The 21,457-nt window shown below is 37.1% G+C and overlaps 1 protein-coding gene and 1 long non-coding RNA gene across 3 annotated transcripts in view; one reads left to right on the plus strand and one right to left on the minus strand.

Annotated features, from left to right (window-relative positions):
* The window catches only part of LOC123306524 (thrombospondin type-1 domain-containing protein 4-like), a 728,470-nt gene that overhangs the window by 273,202 nt on the left and 433,811 nt on the right, over positions 1 to 21,457 (plus strand). The window lies entirely within an intron of this gene.
* Positions 2,252 to 3,158, minus strand: LOC123306534. The gene is made up of 3 exons (XR_006536926.1): positions 2,670 to 3,158; positions 2,501 to 2,580; positions 2,252 to 2,422 (listed from the first exon to the last, which is right to left on the minus strand). It is a non-coding gene; the product is annotated as an uncharacterized LOC123306534 (long non-coding RNA).

Consider the following 21,457-nt stretch of genomic DNA (forward strand, 5'->3'; position numbering starts at 1 on the left):
GAAGCATTTCGCTCCTCGTTCTCCCTGGTAAGCGTACACTCCTTGGAGCTGTGATTACCGGAGCATTTCACGCACCTCCATGGAAAAGTGCACTTACTTTGGGCATGTCCATATCGCTGACAGCGATAACATTGTCCAGGCCCGGTCGTCCTTCTCTAAAGTTCAACAACACAGTTCATGTTGTAGAGCCTTCTCACCTCGAAGATACCCTTATTCTGGGTTTTAACCAGCAATAAGGGCATCGCCTCTTTGTTATATTTGAGGTCATCCTTATGACCTCAGCATCGACGATCCCTTGATCCTTGAGGTCGTCAAGGATCAATCCCCCACCCATCCATGCCATAACCAATACTGTAATATAATTACAGTATTGGTTATGTATAACCAATTTATTGAGGGCCGACAAAGGGTTTTGCTGCAAAACAGGCACCAGCTGCATCACTTTACGATCTCTTCAGTTTTTCAGAGTGGAATATTTATGAAATATATCAAAGACCACCGGCTTGTGTTTTACATACCCTGAAAGTTTCAACGAATAGGAGTGCGTTCGTCTTGGGAAGTTTTTTATTGCTATGAAATGAAGCATTTCTGCTTTTCTCATTCTGATAGAATTTTTCATACAAACAATTTTTTTTCGTGCTTACGAAGTCTTGTATGGGAAAAAATAGGAAAAATTGATGATATGAATAAGAAACTCGGCGAATTATTTTGTATAACCTGTAATAGGATATCCGGTCTCCTCACAAAAAATGTCGAATAATTATCTCACTATTTCAAATCAAAACTGAAAGGGGAAAATTTTGGATCCGAACGAGCCTCGAACTCGAACGATTCTTAACAAAAAGGATTATTTAATTTTGGGCTAAATATAATTTATATCGAGCTCTTCCATTATCAGAAATGAGGAGACAGAAAGACCAAGGGTGTGGGAAAACCAACCCAAATCATTTATATAAATTACAAATGCAATTATGTTTCTGACATGTCTTTCCAGTATAACTTTATTATGCTCAATATCCGAAGAACATTTCGCCAATTGACTCGACAGAAGTTCTTGTGAAACCCCAATGGAACTAATATCATCCTTAATTGAAACAATATTGGTAGTGAGAGAATCCAACTCGGACATCAATTCCTTAAAATGGCGCATTATAAGTGGAGCGTCATCAGAATCACAGAACAGACCCATTGACTTACTTTATGATCAGAATCAGATTGGCCCGCCGACGGTATGGGGCAGCTTGGCAGCTTGATGTGGCAGAGTGAGGTGGAACATTTTTTCCCCTGCGCGATCTAGAGCAATTTTTACAAATCTATTTCTGTCCAGTCTCCTTGAATTCCTAGCATCCGACGGCGCACTGGCGCAAACAAGATGAAATTTTTTAGCGCAGAACGAGCATGAAATTGTTTCATCGCACAAATTCAGTGCTTTCGAGCAATCGAAACAAGTAGGCATAATAGAGATTATTGTATGTGATACTACATACAACACAACGTGCATGGATGGCTTTAGTAGGAAATCGTCTTGCACTGGTCGATGCCGTTCCAGTTCTTAGTTAGAGTTCGCTGTATTGCGAGTATGAAATATGTGCGCCAAGGCAATATGAAAAGGAGTGAGCAATGTTGAGATTTGCCGGCGTGATGGAGAGGAAACAATCAGAGACTGAAAGATTATAGAGTAGGAAGATGGGAAACGACCCTATATCTCTAGTACTAAAAACCGACTACACTTTGGGCCTGTGCTTCACATACTGAGAAATTAGATGGCGCTGAAATCGTAATGTCAAACAGTTAAATTACAGTTGTCTGCTTTATAATTGAAGGGCACGAAATTCGAATTTTATTCCTTGTCTTGGATTCGAATATCGACTTAGTCGAGATCAGAAAAAAACATCCTGAGCGACAAAACAAAACCAGGGCTTTGTTTAGTGATCAGGATGTTTTTTCCTGAAAACATTGTTTTGAATCAATTAATATTAATGAAATACTTTGTTAGATTTGCTATATTTTTATTTGAAATTTATAAAAAATATGACAGAATTGAAGATTTTACAGGGTATATTTAAAGGTGTGGTTTTTTTGACAGGTACAACTGGTGAGAATAATTTTGTCGAAATTCTCACCTTTGAAAACACTTGTATACAAATAATATATTAGCTTTGAATAAAGGATACAAAAGTACATATTGAACTATTAGATATCAAAGTTGATATTTCCATGAAATACATCTTTTTGAATCGATAGAATTTGTACAATTTTTAGCAGAAATCTATATGAACAAATATTCAATATACTATATACTTTGCATCGAAAGGAGTTGATTGTTGTTTTCAGTTTTCTGATCTTTCTATCACTTCTGGAGAAAGACTTGGAAGTACTCTGCAGGGTGTGAGAACTTCTTTCAGGTCACTCGGAAGAATATCTGAAAAAGGGGACGTACTGGTAATCTAATTTCATAACAAAACAATTAATTAAATACATTGAATAAGGGATGACTTACCATCAGTATTTGTCATAACACTTTCAATCTGCTCTCTTTCCATCTCATGTGGCTCCTCCATGAAAGGAAAGGAATGCTTTCTGCATATGAAAAAGATATGCATTCAATATACATATGATAAATGAGTAATGCATTCAGTAATGCATTGCAGATATCTAGGAAGACTTACCATCCGTATTCGATGTATCAGTTTCAAACTGCTCGCCCTCCATCGCATGTGGTTCCTATGGTGGCCCTTTCATGCATGGGATGGTTCCTGCATACAGCAACTTACGTGGATGAAAAGCTTCAAATTGATATAAAGTAAAATGCAAAGATTATAGTGCCTAACATTTTAATCTTCGGTAAAATGTTCACTGCACATGATGTAGCTTTTACTCAAGTTAATGTCTTGACGCCCACAAAATTCTATCCACTTCAGAGTACTGAAAATAAAAATCAATCAACATCCGAGTCCCATTGTACGAGTTTCAATTCTTACGTTTCCATTTTCTTCGATAAATTTAAAAAACTTATATTTGAAGAATCCCAAACAGCAAGTTTCCACAGTTCTTCACCATACAATGTTTTCCATACGACATTTTGAGCAAAGTCTTTGATTTTGAAGTTTTCATTTAATAAAGTACACAATTAACATGAAAATTAGGTGACTAGAACGAGCGAGGTAAACGAACAGTACGAAAATCAAAACATAAACAAATCGGCCATGTGCAAATATCTCTATGAAATGTCAAATGGCCCTTGAATAATTATTTTAACCAGTCTTAGTATTTTAATACACAACTGAATCACCAGGCGGCGCTCACGCAAGTGTAGTCGCTTCGTTTCCCATCTTCCTACTCTATAATCTTTGCAGAGACTCTTCACTTTCTTGGGCCCTTAAGAAAGACTCACACAGAAATGGGAGGGCCACGGTAATAGGAATCAGTGATACGACGGATAATCTCTGCAACAAGTGAAAAACCCGCTGACCTGAACCTCACAGTGTTCGGAGTGATCCTCAGTTACCGTAAACGGAAACAACGTACCCGGGCTGCAATATTCGACACACATCCTATACAAAATAAGAAAAAATGAATTGTGTGAAACACGTTGGGAAACACCATATTTCGTATTCCTCGTTCTTTTGCCCTTATTTACGAAAAATAAAGGTTTTTCCCAACTGGTTGCACAAATAACTATTCTGCAATAACAACTTATTTCATTGAAGCAGATCTTTGTTTTTTACTTCTTATCTCGAGTTTAACTCATGTAAGTCCATCGTGTTTTGGGTTTGGAATTCTGTCCTCACATTATACTTCCTACCATTTTTTCTGATCTTCTTGTAAAACTTCTGCATATGGGTTAACATGTCGAACTACACGGTAAACCAGGTTTACCCTGTTTCTCCTGACATTCTGGCATGGCGTTTTCGTTGACAATTTTGGTTATGCTGGAAGGCAGGTGGCGTTGGAGAAAAAATCATAGAAATAGATCAATCCTAGTAGAATTTTTTTTTCACTAATTATTGCAGGTCAACGACTTAAAATGTTTCTGACAACTTCTAAGTATTTGACATCGAGTGTTAACATGGATTATGCAATGAAGTCTCCGAGTCGGAAGCTAGCGTACATGGATAGTTTACGTCATTGATTGATATTAGGTTATGGTTTAAAAATTTGATGGCCGCAATTCTTCTGTCAGTTTCATTGTACTCTAAATGAAAAGTTCTTTTAGAGTTCAATGGTCAGTTCTGACAGTTTGTTACTCTCTTTCGTTCGATTGGACTAGTAGAGTGCGTCGTCATTAAGATGTCTAAAACTCTGGTGTATTCACTGATTCGATTTTGTTTTTAATTTCGTGGGGATATGGGATCAGTTTCGTTTTTCTCACTGTAGGTAGCGCTGTTTAGAATTTGACAGAGCATTGTCAATTGATATTAATACTTTCTTACGACTTACGAATATGTTATATTTATAAGCGATTATTGATGTGTGAAAATGTATTAGTTTCGAGAAAGGGATGTAAAACATTCATTTATTCAACATGACAATAAAGAACTACAGCTAAGAATTCGGTGTTGTTGGAATTCGAGGCAGAACCAAATCAGATGAACGAACATTCGGGACGGATATAGCTAAGTTTTATGGCAACTTCAGCAATATTTCGAAGAAACTGTATTGGAAATACGTAATGTGAATTGTGGGCATGTATTGAAAAATAGAAATACATAAATCTATTCTAGTCTGTTCTTCAAATATTCTTCACGACATATAGTGAAAATTCCCTTTCCGTCAAGTGAATATATTGGATATTTGACCAATCAACTGTGTTTTATTAAAATCATATTGAATTACCCCCTCAGGAATTCAATTTGTGAAACGGAAATTATCTTGAAGAATAGTAAATACTCCTTCGAACCCTTATTCGATAGTGTTGAAATATTGACAGATTTGTTTTTGCAACAGCTGACAAAATGGGCCAGTTTATATTTTGAATTCGTTGATCGATGTTCGATATTAACGCAAAACAAAATAAAACGAGAGAGTATCATTGGACTTCCTTTGGTAGAACAAGGATAGAACGAGGCAAATGACATGGTGGCGCCGCCACGAAACTGATCCCATATCCCCGATTTTCAGAAATGTTGATGCTTGCAAAAAGTGACAAGTGCACACACCAGTATTTTAGACATCTTAGTCGTCATGTCACTGAATATAATAACTGCACTGCACTACACATCGAACTTCGAAACGAACGAGGTGTTAGAAGCGTTAAGGATACAAGCGAAAATTCATTTCATTGGTGGATGCCTGGAGTTGAAATTATGGAAAAAATGGCAAGTCTTGGAAATACCTAGCTTATATTCCATCTATTTAATCTATGGGGATCACACTACGGACGGTTGAGCATGTAAGGTATTTGGGGGTGTTTCTGGATTCTAAGCTTTCTTTCAGTTTTCATATTAATAATATTGTTGCCAAGTCTCAAAATGCTTAGCTTAGTTTTTCGTATCACGAAAGAGTTCACAAATAACTCAGCTCTGAAATCGTTGAATTTTTCTCTCGTGAGAAGTAACTCAGATTACGCAACACCTATATGGTCTTTCTTTTATCATAAGTATGTCGACAAAATCGAAAGGGTACAAAAAAATTATTAAAAATCTCAATTATAGGTTCGATCGCCGCCAGCCTTCACTCCATTATGAAGAAGAAAATTTAATTTATTATGATATACTGAGTCTGCAGAGAAGGAGAGTGCTCTTCGACTGTATTTTTCTGTATCGGACTCTGAATTGTTGTTTCAACGACCAAATGATTAATTATATCACTTTTATTATCCCACAGTATTCGGATCGTCGGAGGTTACTGTTTTACATTCCAAGAGCAAGGACAAATATGCGATAGCATTGAGTATTCCTAAAACTAATGCGCTTCTATAATTGGCATACAAGTAGTTTAGATGTTTTCAACGTTAATATATATGTAAAGAAAAGCGTTATAATCGTAGAGCTTTTCTTCAATATTATATTCGCGTTACCTGGAATGGCAGAACTAACACTTTATAATAAATTTTGAAGTTTTTTCGAAGTGTCAGAATAAATAGTTTCAGTGGTTTCAGTCTATAACGGTTATATTGAAGAAGGTTAAACTAGAGGCTTTAAATGTTGTTTCCCTCTATTTTTGCATCTACTCCACAAATCATGGATAAACTGAGATTTGATTTCACCGTAAAACCAACAGCGGATGGAAAATCAAACATTATATGTGTAACTTCAATAGCAACAACTGATGGAGAGGTTTTTGAATTACCAGATGAATACCAACCAGTAAACTTGCACCAACAACTTATTAACACTCCAAACTATGTGAAAGTAAAAAACTCATTAACAAAAGGATAAAACTAACGGAAGATATATCGAAAACTTATTTGGATGAAGAGAAAAATGTACAGTTTGATGATATTTACTTGGAAGAAATCAAGGTAAAAACAAATACTGATAAATCTATCCCAACTGGCTCAGAAAAAATCTTGGAAAATTTTGTAGAGATGTTAATTAACTATAAGCCAACACAATTTCAATCACAGAATTTAGGACAAGTTGCGAATGATTTCATGATAGAGAAATTCACTGGCAGAAATTTGAATGCGAACCAATGGATTGAAAATTTTAATAAAGAATGTGAACATTTCCAAGTAAATGAGGACAAAAAAAAAATTGAAATTTTAAAACATTTCTTGCAATTTTCCGGAGCAGAGTGGTACAGCTGTATGATGATTAAATATTCGATCGAATCAGAATGGAATATATGGGAGAGACATTTTTGTGATACCTTCGCGAACAAAGGATGGTCACCAGCCAGACATGCTTTAGCCTTCAAATATCAAGCAGGTTCATTGCTTGAGTATGCTTTGAAAAAAGAGAAAATATTATTAGAAGTAAGGAAGTCAATCGATACTGGGACACTTATAGACCTAATAGCGTTTGCTCTACCTAATTAAGTTGCAGATGAAATTAATAGAGAAATTTTACGAGAAACTGAAGATCTTTATAATGAAATTGGAAAACTTGAACATTTGGTTGCAAAGAATAATAATAGTAATAAATAAGACAAAAGAAAAACTATCAATTCTGAGGAAATACGTAAACGAAATGATGAAAAAAAAAACATGCCAAATTTGTATCAGTAAAGAAAAAGGTAAACGTTATCATCCTGGGAAGAATTGCTGGTTCAAAAAGGAAAACCATGGGGGAGTTTTGAAGACCGTGAATAACACTGCATTGGAGATAGAATTGAATGAAAAGAATCCAAAAAACTAGATGTGCCACCATTAATAAAGGTCAGGTTACTATTGAATGATATTCTAGAAGTTTTTGGAGTATATGATTCAGGTTCGAATGTATCGTTGATTAATGCAAAATTATTGAAGATACAGTCAACAAAAATTGCTAGTAACATACAGATAGTGAACTTGAGGACTATCAATGGTGATGGAAAAACAAAAGGTATAGTAACCCTTAAAATCAAAATCAAAAATTATGGACATTTATGTAGTAGACAATGAAAATTTCAGTTATGATTTTTTAATTGGTTTGGATTGCATTGAAAATTTCAAATTAGTACAAAATCAAGACTTGAAGATCACACAATTTGATGATCTGGAACAAAAGAATATGATCTTAAGAAACTTTGTTGAAAATAATTCTCTGAATTTAAAAATTTTAGATATGTACAGGGTGAAAAGAATGAAGAGAATTATTTTTCAAATTCTGATGAACATGAAAATGTGAATAGATATTATATAAATTTCAATGAGCATATAAATACAGATGAATTTGAGATAGTCGTGAATCATTTAGATATATACAAAGAATTTGAAATAAATAAATTGATAGAAAAATATAAATCAGAATTTGCGAAAGATAATAATAATAATAATAATGTCTGGCCTGCCTGGTCCCATTCCCTTTTCCTCTCTCTTTCACATCCTTTATAGGGGTGCTCTTTCTGCTCCCATTTCTCTACCCCTCACCCAAACCGAGAAAGGGGAGCACAAACCCATGAGAATGGTGATAACGAGAAGCCTCGGAAACAAGTCGCTGCCTGGGGATCGTCAGGGCATGTCTGGAGCCGGCGCTGGACATGACAGCATGCGGGACGTCGATGGCAGGATGTTGAGGAAGCGGGCTCCTGCTTCAAAAGAAGCTACAGCTCCAAAGCAACAACATCAGCAACCAACGAGTCCAATTCAATTGCCGACTCGAACCGCTGAAGGTGCTGCGCAGGATATTCAGCCAGTGCTCACCCAAGCGGGGTTAGTTAGAAAGTGCATGAAGTGGACAACGTCCATGAATGAAACTATTGTGCGCATATATAACTCCATCACGGGACTAGGGAAAAAACACGAACAACTATAGGAAAAGGCTCCATGAGGAATTCTGCAACGCCTTCCCAAATCTCAATGTCACTGAAAAACGGGTGGCAGACCAGTACCGCGTAATTCTGAGAAATGAACTAATACCAATAGCCAGAATCGACGCAATTAAACAAGAACTTCAGCGTCCGCCAGTAACAGAGAGCGACACCAACACCTCTGATGAAATTCACATGCCTGGGCAACAACAACCAGAAAAAATTGACACTGAAAGTCCATCTTGCAACCCAAGTGAGCCGGAACACCAGGACGATAGGGAAGAGCTCCACCGACAAGTTGACTCTGAGATGAGAAGATACTTTGCCGAACTAGAAGGAACAGATCCTCTTCATCGAATAGTACCTCCTCGACTCAATACATCCAAGAAACTGTCACTCGTAATCGACATCTTGAATAAGGACGTTTTACCTGAGTACCTACAGAATGGAAGTTCATTGGAATATCTTCATCTAGTTTTTTACTGTACAGCGCTAACGACGGCTAAAACTATAGGGGCAAAAATTCGCCGAACGAACAACGACGGTCCAAAATTACACAAATTACATGCGCCAGCATGGCAGAAACGTCTTCAACACAAAACGGAGAGGCTGAGAAGAGACATTGGACGACTGACGGAGTACTTGAACGGGAATCGCGGAAGAAAGGTTGTGAAAGCTGCCAAAGAAATCATGGATAGAAACAGAACACACACAGAACGAGAGACGGATAATGCTACAGCTCACCACTGCCTCGACACTCTGAAGCCAAAGTTAAGTCTGTATGCAGAACGCCTGAGGAGATATAAAAGCAATTATAGCCGGAAAAGAGACAATAATTCATTCGAAAAGTCGGAAGAAACTTTCTACCGGTCACTCACATCGTCTGATGGAGAAAATGGAAAGTTACCACAAAAGGAAGCCATAGAACAATTGGACCGAACAATTATCAACGAAACCTCAGTTCAATGGAGATACCGGATGGATTGAAGATGAAAAATCTGAAGCTATAAAATATGAGCCGATGCAGCATGACAAGATCACAATTGAAGAACTACTGGTTGACTTCCGGAAGGTTGTTTCCTGAGACAGAGGGCTTCATGCTCGCCATCCAGGATCAGGTGATTCCAACAAGAAATTACATTAAATATATCGCCAAGGATGCCTCAATGGCGGACGATAGCTGTCGTTATGGCTGCGCGACACATGAAACTATCCAGCACATCACCGGGGGATGTCAGAAGTTCGCGGGTACGGAATATAAAAATAGACATGATGCTGTTGCCAAGATTCTTCATCAAGAATTGGCACTAAAACACCAACTTCTACGTTCGAAAAAGGTTCCTTATTACAATTACCATCCGGATGCTGTATTGGAAAATGAACATCACAAGCTCTACTGGGATCGCACGGTTCTCACAGACCGGAAAATAACCCACAATAAACCAGACCTCACATTGCTCAATAAGGATGAGGACAGAGCACTATTCATCGATGTGGGGATTCCAAATAATAACAATCTTCTAGATAGGCACACTGAAAAAATTTCAAAGTACAGAGATCTCTAGGAGCAAACCAGGAGACAGTGGAAGCTGAAAGATGTCAAGACCATCCCAATTGTCATATCATCTACAGGCCTGATACCGAAGAAACTACTAGAGAACTTGAGGAAACTTCAGCTGGACGAAAATATCTATAGAGTCATGCAGAAGGCGGTACTGCTGGGAACGGCGAGAACTGTACGCAAGTACATGGGAAATTCAGAGGAACACCGTCTGCTCCGACAGGAAGTGCGGGTTCAGCAGGAATCCAACCGACATCAAGGAGCCGTTGAGCGACCCGGACCCGACCACCATCACGAGCCCGAAAACCTGGAAAGGGCTCCAACAGAGCTTAATCCTTTTTATATCTGAGATATCTGGAATAAGTGAATTTTCCTCTGGAGAGGAGTGTGAAAGCCGCAAGGCTAAAGTCATAATAATAATAATAGTTTATTGATCCTTTCAGACATAACAAGGTATGTATAGGACAAGTCACAGTGGGAAGTTACTTCAAATATCATCAAAATTATCGTGAAAATACTCATTAACACTATAATAACACTTTTGCAGAAGTATCTGCTTAACAACTTTCTTAAAATTAATTACATTAAGAGACTTAATATGACGTGGAAGGTGGTTGAATATTTTAATGCATTGATACTTAGGTGACATTTCAAACTTGGTTGTCCTATGTTTGGGTATTGACAATATGACATCATTTCTAGTATTACAGGAATGGAAGCTAGAAAGTTTTACCAGATCATTCTGATTTTTCTTTACATAAATCAAACACCTAAAAATGAAAATAGAAGCAAGAGGTAATATTCTATTTTCCAAAAAGACTGGTCTACAAGACGATCGTGGTGCAACATTATATATTAAACGCAAAATTCTTTTTTGGAGAATAAAAACTCTATTAGCATCTATCGAATTCCCCCATAACAAGATATTATATGTTAGGTGACTAAAAACAAAACTGTAGTAAATATTCATAAGTGAATGCAAGGGAAGTAAAAATCTGATCCGACATAATGCATAATAAGAACTGCACAGTTTTTTTACACACTGCATCTATGTGTGCATCCCATTTTAGATGCCTATCGATATTTATGCCAAGAAATTTCATGACGTCCTTTGATGAGATGACAGAGTCTGAATATCGGGCCACAAGAGCAGTGACATTGTCAGAAATTGAAAAATAAATACATTCGGTCTTATTAACATTGATCATGATGGCATTAACATGACACCAATCAACAAAGCACTGATCAATAAGTCACATAACCTCTGCAGCTCATCCAAGGTATCCGCAGCAACTGCCAAAGAGAAATCATCGGCAAACAATATAGCTCGAAGTATATTGAATAGCTGGTTGCGAGTATTGCTTCTATTAATAAACAATATCCTCAAATTCTCCGGAAGGTCGTTGATAAACAACAGAACAACAGAAATAAATATGATGTTGGAGCTGTGAGATATTATGAAGCTCATATCGACTTAATGGTAGATAAATACTGTTACAAACGTCCATATAGATGTTCAAATGAAAACAGAAAAGAAATAGAGAATCAAGTATCAAAACTAGTAGAAAAAAATTTGAGTGAAGAATCTTATAGTCCATTTGCTGCACCTGTAACTCTGGCTTATAAAAAAGAAGACGGCCTTCCTTTGATTGAGGATTTAATGATTAAAACAGTGAATTGTACATATTTCTCTACTTTTGACGTTAATTCCGCATTCTGGTCAATTCCTTTGAAAATTCAAGATAGGTATTAAACTGCATTTGTAACACAAGAAGGTCATTTTCAATGGACATGTCTGCCATTTGGATTGAGGACTGCTCCAGCTATTTTTCAAAGGATATTGTGTAACATTCTATTATAAGAAAGTACAAACTATGTGATTTTGCAATTAATTTTATAGACGACATATTGATTTTTTCGAAAAGTTTTGAAGAACAATTATCACATCTATCGAGATTGTTGGAAGCAATTTATAGAGAAGGTTTCAGACTAAAATTTTCGAAATGTAATTTTGCGAATAATCATGCCAAATATTTAGGTCACATAATAGAAAACAATTCAATTAGACCCCTGAAAGATAATTTAACAGCTGTGAAAAATTTTCCAATACCTGTTACAAAAAAAATATACGTCAATTCTTAGGAAAAATAATTTTTTACCATAAGTTTGTTCCAAAAAGTGCAGTCATTCTGAATCCATTACGTCTAGGAGTACCCGAAAAATTCCTAGCAGTGTGTAAAAGCCTTCATACCAACAACACCGCTAGAATACAGCATAATGGCTCTACAACCGACCATCTCTCAACCAACTCTGGAATAAAACAAGGCTGCGTATTAGCGCCTTTACTGTTCAATATTTTCGCCATAGCTGTATCGATAATTGCTGACATGAGCATGCCCGTAAGAGGTGTTGGCATAAGATTCAGATTTGATGGAGGCCTGTTTAACCTGAAGCGCCTCAGAGCAAAAACCCGTACCAAGTTTATCACGGAACTTCAATATGCAGACGACTGTTCACTCATCGCTAGCAGCTCAGAGGATCTACAGATAATGATGGACACTTATAAACATATATACGAAGCTTTAGGCCTTAGACTCAATATTGACAAGACCAAAATCCTGGTAAGTCCGCCAGAAAGCCTTCAAACAGATATCAGCCTGGACAATGAAACTCTAGAACAGGTCGAGCAGTTCAAATACTTGGGAAGCTTCATAAATACTAGGGCTAACCTTGACACGGAAATACACAACCGTATCAATTCGGCATCACGGGCATTCTGGAAGCTGAAGGACAGAGTGTTCCAAAATCACGACCTCAATCTGAAGACCAAGACAGCTGTTTACAGAGCAGTGGTCCTCCCAACGCTTCTTTACGGAAGCGAAAGCTGGACTCCCTACAGGCGACACATTAAACAGCTTGAACAGACGCAGCAACGTCATCTAAGACAGATAATGCACATCAGATGGTTCCACAAAGTTTCGAATGCAGAAGTCTTGCAGCGCGCGAGTTGTACAACAATTGAGACTCAAGTAACGAGGGCCCGACTCAGATGGAGCGGCCACATTCTGAGGATGCAAGACACAAGACTCCCCAAAATAGCTCTATACGGCGAACTCACTGAGGGAGCCCGGAAACCAGGAGGCCAGTATAAGCGGTTTAAGGATACACTACATCAATCCCTAAAATCAGTTAATGCTAATCATAACTGGGAACAACTAGCGTTAGACAGGTCACAGTGGAGGTCTTTGGTCCACAGTTATAATGGAGAATCGAGAAGGATACAGCGGCGGCCAGATCTGGTTGGAGACTATCCATGCCCTGAGTGTGGAAGGATCTGCAGGTCACGGTTGGGTCTCTTTAGTCACAGGAGGGCACACAGTCGCAACTAGCACTAAGAAGTTACAAGTCTGTTCGAATATATTTTTTTTTTTTTTCCTTCTTCTTTTTGTAGATTTATTCCCGGTAACGGGATACAGCAATGAATGAATGAATTACATAATTTATTGCAGGAAGATGTGAAATTCATATGGTCTAGAGAATGCCAAGAATCATTCAATAAAATTAAATCATTGCTATGTTCTGAACCATTCCTGAAAATCTTCGACTCTGAATTACCAATAAGCATTTATACAGATGCTAGTATCAAAGGAGTGGGGGCGGTGCTGAAACAAGAAGATGAAAACGGGGACAGCAGACCGGTAGCTTATTTTTCAAAAAAATTAAATGAAGCGCAAAAAAAGAAGAAGGCAATATATCTAGAATGTCTGGCAATGAAAGAAACTGTGAAATATTGGCAACATTGGCTGATGGGAAAAGAATTCGTAGTCTACTCAGATCATAAACCATTAGAAAATATGAATATTAAGGCTAGAACTGACGAGGAACTAGGAGATTTAATATATTATTTATCCCAATACAATTTAAAAATAAAATATAACCCAGGATTATCGAATCAAGAAGCTGACTGTCTGAGTAGGAATCCAATTTTAACTTTGCAGATATTAAAAATGACCAAAACAACAATTTAAACTTGGAAAATGGAATGCTTATATTAGAAAATGGAATCTACTACAAACGGAATAAGAGAGGAAAAAAGTATGCTGTCAGAAAAATTCAGCAAAACTTTAATTAAAAATGTCCATGATCTCTACTGCCACATTGTACAGATCCAGATGAAAAATAAAATAACACTGTTTTATACAGCAGTAGAAAATGGAAATCGGCTCAATAGGAAGAAATTGGAAGAATTGAGGATTGGACCATTCGAAATTCTGAAGAAGATTTCCGATTCAATCTATCAAGTTGATACTGGACACCGAAGAGCAGAATCAAATCTTTTTCACATAACGAAATTGTGTCCAGTGTTTGTTAGTGAATGAACGAGTACGTGCATTCTAGTTTGAGGGGGGAGATGTAAAGAAAAGCGTTATAATCGTAGAGCTTTTCTTCAATATTATATTCGCGTTACCTGGAATGGCAGAACTGACACTTTATAATAAATTTTGAAGTTTTTTCGAAGTGTCAGAATAAATAGTTTCAGTCTATAACGGTTATATTGAAGAAGGTTAAACTAGAGGCTTTAAATGTTGTTTCCCTCCATTTTTGCAGAGAAACGCAATTGAGTCTCTATTTATTTCAAATAAGAACTTCATTATATATATATATATATATATATATATATATATATATATATCTGTTCAAAATACTTCTTTTAAAATATGTGAAAACATCATATGGTTAGAAGTAACGAGGTAACAATGTATTTCTTATTTATTGGATGCAAAAATATTTATTTTATGGTGGATGGATGTTTTTGTGGGGTTCATATATGAATTGTTCGATGTTAAGAAACCGCTTAAATTTTGTTTATTTGTGTCATATTATTATTTTGTGAATCTCTATAATAGAGTTTCCTGTTGAGGTTCTTCTTTAAATGAATAAATAAATAAAAATAAAAAAATAAATGCATATTCAAGCGGGAACCAGTACCGCCATTTGGAGCGGCAGTCTTTTATTTAGAATTCACTCTCCATTTATCATGATTTTTTTTGCATTTTGCATCAAAAATCAAGGGATCTTCTTTCGGATTCCAAAGTAGAGCAAGAAATAATTATCTTTTCATATTGAGTGAAGTTGATGTAAACCTCGCATTATCGAACAAATTCAAGTACCTAGTCATAGACAACAAGTTGTTATTTCACAAAAAAAACAAATAGATTCAACAACTTTTCCGTAATCAAAACATTTTAAAGTCAGAATAGCAATCGCTAATGAAACAAAAAATCTGTATTAAGGTACCTACAACTTTTTGTTGAAGATAGAGAAGTGAATTCAATTTAAACATAAGTACAATTCCAACGAATTTGTTCGTTGACATTTTTTATTAGAGAAAATGAGAGAAGGAAAATCAACTAAAAATTTTTAGTGCGATAATAAAAAGTTGCACTATAAAACGAGGATCATTCAAAATAGTATTATCAATCAATTGAGAACTGTTCATCGACGTAAATTGTTGTATGCTTAAAGCATCCCTTGCATGAACGGCTTATTAAGGGGAAATGATGATCTTTATAGGTCCATTCAATGATTCTCAATGGCTACTCTTTCAATATATTCAGAAATGCAGAGGTTTTATTGATTTCCATTTGGGAACCGAGTGACTGTCAAATTGTTGTTTAGAAAGTCAAAGTTTTATGAAACCTGCCGTGAGTGTTTTGTTCATTCATTAATCAATTTGTATATTGTGTCATGAAGAGACCATATCATAAGGAAATCATAAAAAAGCATCAAGAAACTATACTGACATACAGGTCTTGCATATGTATGTAAGGTTTTTTTTTAAGTGTGGTTCTGAAAATTCTTTAAATAATACCTACATATGTAATTAACTGGAATATGTATGCTATGATGGTATGTTGAATATTGGTTCATATTCATTTCTGATATATGTATATTTTGAAAATGCAACTAAGTTCATTAACTCAGAACAACCTATTGTACAGAAACAACACCCTCGACGAATAGCAGATCACCATATACTTCAGTGTCCTAGTTAAAGCTTCATTTACTGCCCAATATTTAAATTTTAGTAAATTTTTTATGAATTGCAAATAAACATATAGCACATCCAACAGCGTTTTTCGTTGATATCAATTGATTCCAAACAATGTTCAGATGAATACTAACATCCTGATCACAAAGCAAAACGATACTTTTGTTTTGTCGCTCAGGATGTATGTTTTCTGATAGAAACAAAGTCAATATTGAAATGCAATACAAGGAATACAATCCGAATTTCGCGGCCCTCAATTAAAAAACAGAAAACTGTTATCAAATAGTTTTCCTGTTTTGACAGTGCGTTTTTAGCGCCATCTCATTGTCACGCGTGTTTTCACTGGCCAAAATGTAGTCGGTTTTTAGTACTAGCGATATGAGGGCGTTTCCTATCTTTCTACTCTATTTTTGTCTAATTTCTTGGCGAATATCTCAGGATATCGTTCGAAAATTATTATATGGTAAAGAACTGTGGATCAAATAAAACGAATTTTACTAAGGAAAATGGGAATTTAAGTATTAAAACTGGTAACATGTGACTCTGTCATTCATTGATTTTTATTTTCATTGCTACGAAGTGGATAAAATTTTCAGGGCGTAAAGGCCTGCCAACACTACTGACTACACCATGTGCAATGAACATTTTACTGCAAGTCGATTGAGAACTGTTCATCCACGTACATTGTTGTATGCAGGAAGCATCCCTTACATGAAAGGCTCATTTAGGGGAAATTATTACTTTTATACGTCCATTCAAAGATTCTCAATTGCCTACAATATATTCAGAAATGCAAAAGTTTTATGGATTTTGATTTGTAAATCGGGTGACTGTCAAATTGTTGTTTGGAAAGTCAAAGTCTTATGAAATCTTCTGTGAGTGTTTTGTTCATTCGTCAATCAATTTGTATATTGTGTCCTAAAGAGACCGTACCATGAAGAAATCATAAGAAAGCATGAAGAAATTATACTGACGGGCTTGAATACAGGTCTCGTATACCTCTGTAAGGTTTTTTTCAATTGTGGTTCTGAAAATTTTATAAATAATATATAAGTATCGGAAATTTGTATCCCATGACGGTAAATTGAATATTGATTCATATCAATTTCTGATATAAATTGTACAAATTCAACTCAGTTTATTAATTCAGAACGTTTTCACAGAAAAAACACCTTTGACGTACCTATAGCAGATAACCATGTACACTTGTATCCTAGTCAAAGCTCTATTCGTTGCCCATAATTTCAAATTTTTGTAAATTTTTTATAGATTGCCAATAAAAATTTATCACATCCAATAGCGTATTTCATTGATACCAATCGATACCAAACAATGTTCAGATGAAAACTAACATCCTGGTCACAAAACGAAACTATCCGTTTGTTTTATCGCTCAGGATGTTTGTTTTCTGGTCTCAACAAGGTCAATATTGAAATTCAACACAAGGAATAGAATTCGAATTTCGCGCCCCTCAAGTATAAAACAGATAACTGTTATTAAACTGTTTTTCTGCATTGATAATACGTTTTCAGCGCCATCTCATTGTCAAATGTGTTTTTACTGGCCAAAATGTAGTCTGTTTTCAGTACTAGAGAAATGGGGGCGTTTCCTACCTTTCTACTCTATAATCTTTGAATGTGACCTTCCGAACTTTTCTACAGCTTTACCGCAAATGAAGACAATTCTTGTCTGCAAACCGTCGAAACTACCATTATAGTTGGGGAGCCGAAGAGGGAAATTCGGGATATACTCGAGCGTGTCATATTTATATAAGGGGACATACCTTGGACCCTGTAGAGTACCTCTACCAAAAATTAGACCTGTATATAAAGGGAATTGTCTAGGACAGCCTGTCAGAACAGTAAAAAAAAAAAACGGTCATTGTACATACTCGGGCGTGTCGTCAGATTAAGATATATGTGGTTGATTAGATGTTGAAAAGTATATATTCTCTTAATCTGACAATTTAAGCGGGTCGACAATGTGTGGGAGGGCGCCAAAGTTGCAAAAAAAAAACGTCACGTGTACATTCTCGAGCGTGGTGACGTTTACATTCCGAGTCAATCGCTTGACAGGAGAAGACGTGCTACAGTGCTCCTAGTGCTATAAAAGAGAAAGCGGACGAGAAAGTCACAGTGCCGTAAAAGTGAAAGCGGAGGTGAAAGTGCCCACTAACCAAGCTACGGAATATTTGATTCCGTCTGTGAAGTTGTGTAGGTTCTATATTTGTTATCGGAATTTTAATTCGTTAAAATTTTCAAAGTTGGTGTTCATCCTAAGTGTCCAGAGAATTTTCTCGTTGGTACTGCAGAAAACATCAGGTGAGCTTATTTTTCGTATCTTTCTTTCTGATTATTCTCATAGCGTAGAGAATTTTTGATGAGCCGTTTTGTTTTTATGCATGAGATACATTTTTCTTTTGTCTTGAAAAATTTTATTTCCAATTTCTTTGAGTAGCGAAGTAATTATTAATTAGATTCTAAAATGTCTGACCATTCGGACTGCGAGTCCGTAATGGAAGAAGACGCGCCAGAAATCGCTAATGTCGTGTCCTAACACGATATTTTGAGAGAGGAGAACGCAAGTTTGAAAGCGAGGGTGAATGAGTTAGATAGATGCGTATCTAGCTTAGTTGCTGAGATTAAAAATCTCAGGGAGAGGCTCGAGTTGCAGGAGGGAAATAAGGAAAGTCCTTACTCCAAAGCACTCAAGAAGAACATTATTTTGAAAAATGTCCAAGAAGTGAACTTACCGGTTCAAAAACAGAAGATGGAGGTGGTCAAAACCCCTCAAACCAAAATTTCCCCACCCGCCAAAAGAGTGAGAAAGGATAGCTCCTCGTCAAATGAAGAGGCAAACAAGAAAAGAGTCTTGGAAACCCCAGCCCAAGAGAAAACCACTCCAGTGGAGAGAAAAGAAAAAATCCCCCCAGTTACCCTGAGGGGTACGTCCGAATGGACGTCAATTTCCAACGCGTTAATGCGAAACGGAATAAATTACAGCAGAGCGACTACTGTGAAGGACGGAATTAGGGTCGTTCCACAAACCGCGGAAGACCACAGAAGAATGACGGACTTCCTTCATAAAATAAATAGGGAGTTTTACACTCTTCAACGGGAGGAAGAAAAGAAAATCTATGCGGTAGTGAGATATCTACCGCTGGATGCAGATATCCCGACGATCCTTGACGACCTCAAGGATCAAGGGATCGTCGATGCTGAGGTCATAAGAATGACCTCAAATATAACTAAGAGGCCGATGCCCTTATTGCTGGTTAAAACCCAGAATAAGGGTATCTTCGAGGTGAGAAGGCTCTACAACATGAACTGTGTTGTTGAACCTAAGAGAAGGACGACCGGGCCTGGACAATGTTACCGCTGTCAGCGATATGGACATGCCCAAAGTAAGTGCACTTTTCCATGGAGGTGCGTGAAATGCTCCGGTAATCACAGCTCCAAGGAGTGTACGCTCACCAGGGAGAACGAGGAGCGAAATGCCTCTTGTGTTCTCTGTGGAGAGCAAGGACATCCAGCCAGCTACAAGGGATGTAGCGAATGGAAATTCGTCACTAAAAAGACCAAGAGATCGCCAAGATCGAACCAGACCAGCTCGAGGCCAACACAAAATACACCGAGGCCATCCCCAAACTCTTCGGAAGTGAAGAAACCCCAGGAAACTGCAACCGAAGCAGTCAAAGAGACGAAGAAACCAGAGAAAAAGACGGAAAAGGCAAAAACCGTCAAAAAAGCCGAAACCAGAAAAGGAATTTCTGGAATCACTGAGGAACTGGATAAGTTCACGAAAAACCTCCTCAGCACGATGATGCAGAATCTGGAGAAAGAGATTGAGAAGAAGATGCAGCAAATTATTAAGAATATTTAATGGCTGACACGACGATAAAGAACAATCTCATAATCGTCTCTTGGAACGTCGAAGGATTGAGAGCCCGCAGATCAGAATTCGAAGAACTGATTGAAGAGAAGAGACCGGATGTCATAGCTCTTCAAGAAACGAGACTTAACCCCAACGTTCGGATAGCATTTCCCAATTACGATATTTACAGAAATGATAGACCTAACAGCACAGGTGGCGTTGCTATACTGGCTAGAAAGAATATGGATCACCATTTCGACCAAATATTCAATGGACAAGAAGTAGAAGCAATATCGATTATTGTGAATACTAATCGAGGGCAAGTGAAGATTATTTCAACTTATAAATCACCGGATAAGGACATGCTGGAAGAGGATCTAAAAATGCTACTAGAAGGAAGACACCCGAAAATCATAATTGGTGATCTTAACTGCAAATCGCAGGAATGGAACAGTAGGGTGGAAAATACAAACGGGAGAAGACTGAAGATTTATGCTGAAAAACTTAATGCAGTTGTGATAGGACCTGATATACCGACCTACATACCAAGAGTAAATGGACTACCCGATGTACTGGACATTGTCGTAATGAAAGACATCACTGAAGAAATCAGCATTGATACAATAGAAGACGGAACTTCAGACCACAATCCCATAGAATTCATAGTGGGACATGGCCCAAGAAACGAAGAAGAGACACAAACCAAGGAACGCACAGACTGGGAGAAATATAAGAATTTAATTCAGGAGAAAATCAGGGAAATTCCCCAAATAAACACCCAGGATGAATTAGATGAAGCAGTTGAAAAATTGGAAAATCATATAAAAGAAGCCTATGAAGAAAGCACCAAGAGAATAAGGAAACCAATTCCGAAACATTCACATGGAGATACGCCAAGGGATATAAAGGAACTTATAAAAAAGAACAGAAGACTCAGGAAAATCTACAGAACAACAAAAAGAGAAGAAGACAAGAAGAAACTGAATAAGCATAGTCAGATATTGAAAAATGCTTTAACAGAACTGCGTAATAACAGATGGCACCAGAGATTAAGGGAACTGAATACAATAGATCACTCGGCTTGGAAAATGCAAAAACGCTTACGACGAGAACAGACAGTTATACCTCCACTGCATGGAGCAAACGGAATGGTATATACGAGACTTGAAAAAGCCGAAGCACTTGCCGACACAATTGAGAGAGAAGCCAGAATAAATTACAGAAATGATGATGACAATGAAGATCTAGAAGAAGAAGTGGAGGCAAACGAAGAACTGATGATGGAACCACCGGAAACCGAAATCATTCCAAAACCGGCTTCACCAACAGAAATCAAAGAGATCATAATGAAACTGAAAAACCGGAAAGCACCGGGAGAAGATAGGATAACGAATTATATGTTGAAGAAATTGCCTAGAAAAGGAATAGCAGCCTTGACGAATATAACAAACGGAGTGATGAGGACCGAATACTACCCAAAGAGATGGAAAACTGCAGAAATGATAGTTTTCAACAAGCCTGGAAAGGAACGGAAATTTCCTCAAAATTATAGACCAATCAGCCTACTATCAGCACTA

The sequence above is a fragment of the Coccinella septempunctata genome, chromosome 2 (genome assembly GCF_907165205.1).
Source record: "Coccinella septempunctata chromosome 2, icCocSept1.1, whole genome shotgun sequence".
In the NCBI taxonomy this organism is placed as follows: Eukaryota; Metazoa; Arthropoda; class Insecta; order Coleoptera; family Coccinellidae; genus Coccinella; species Coccinella septempunctata.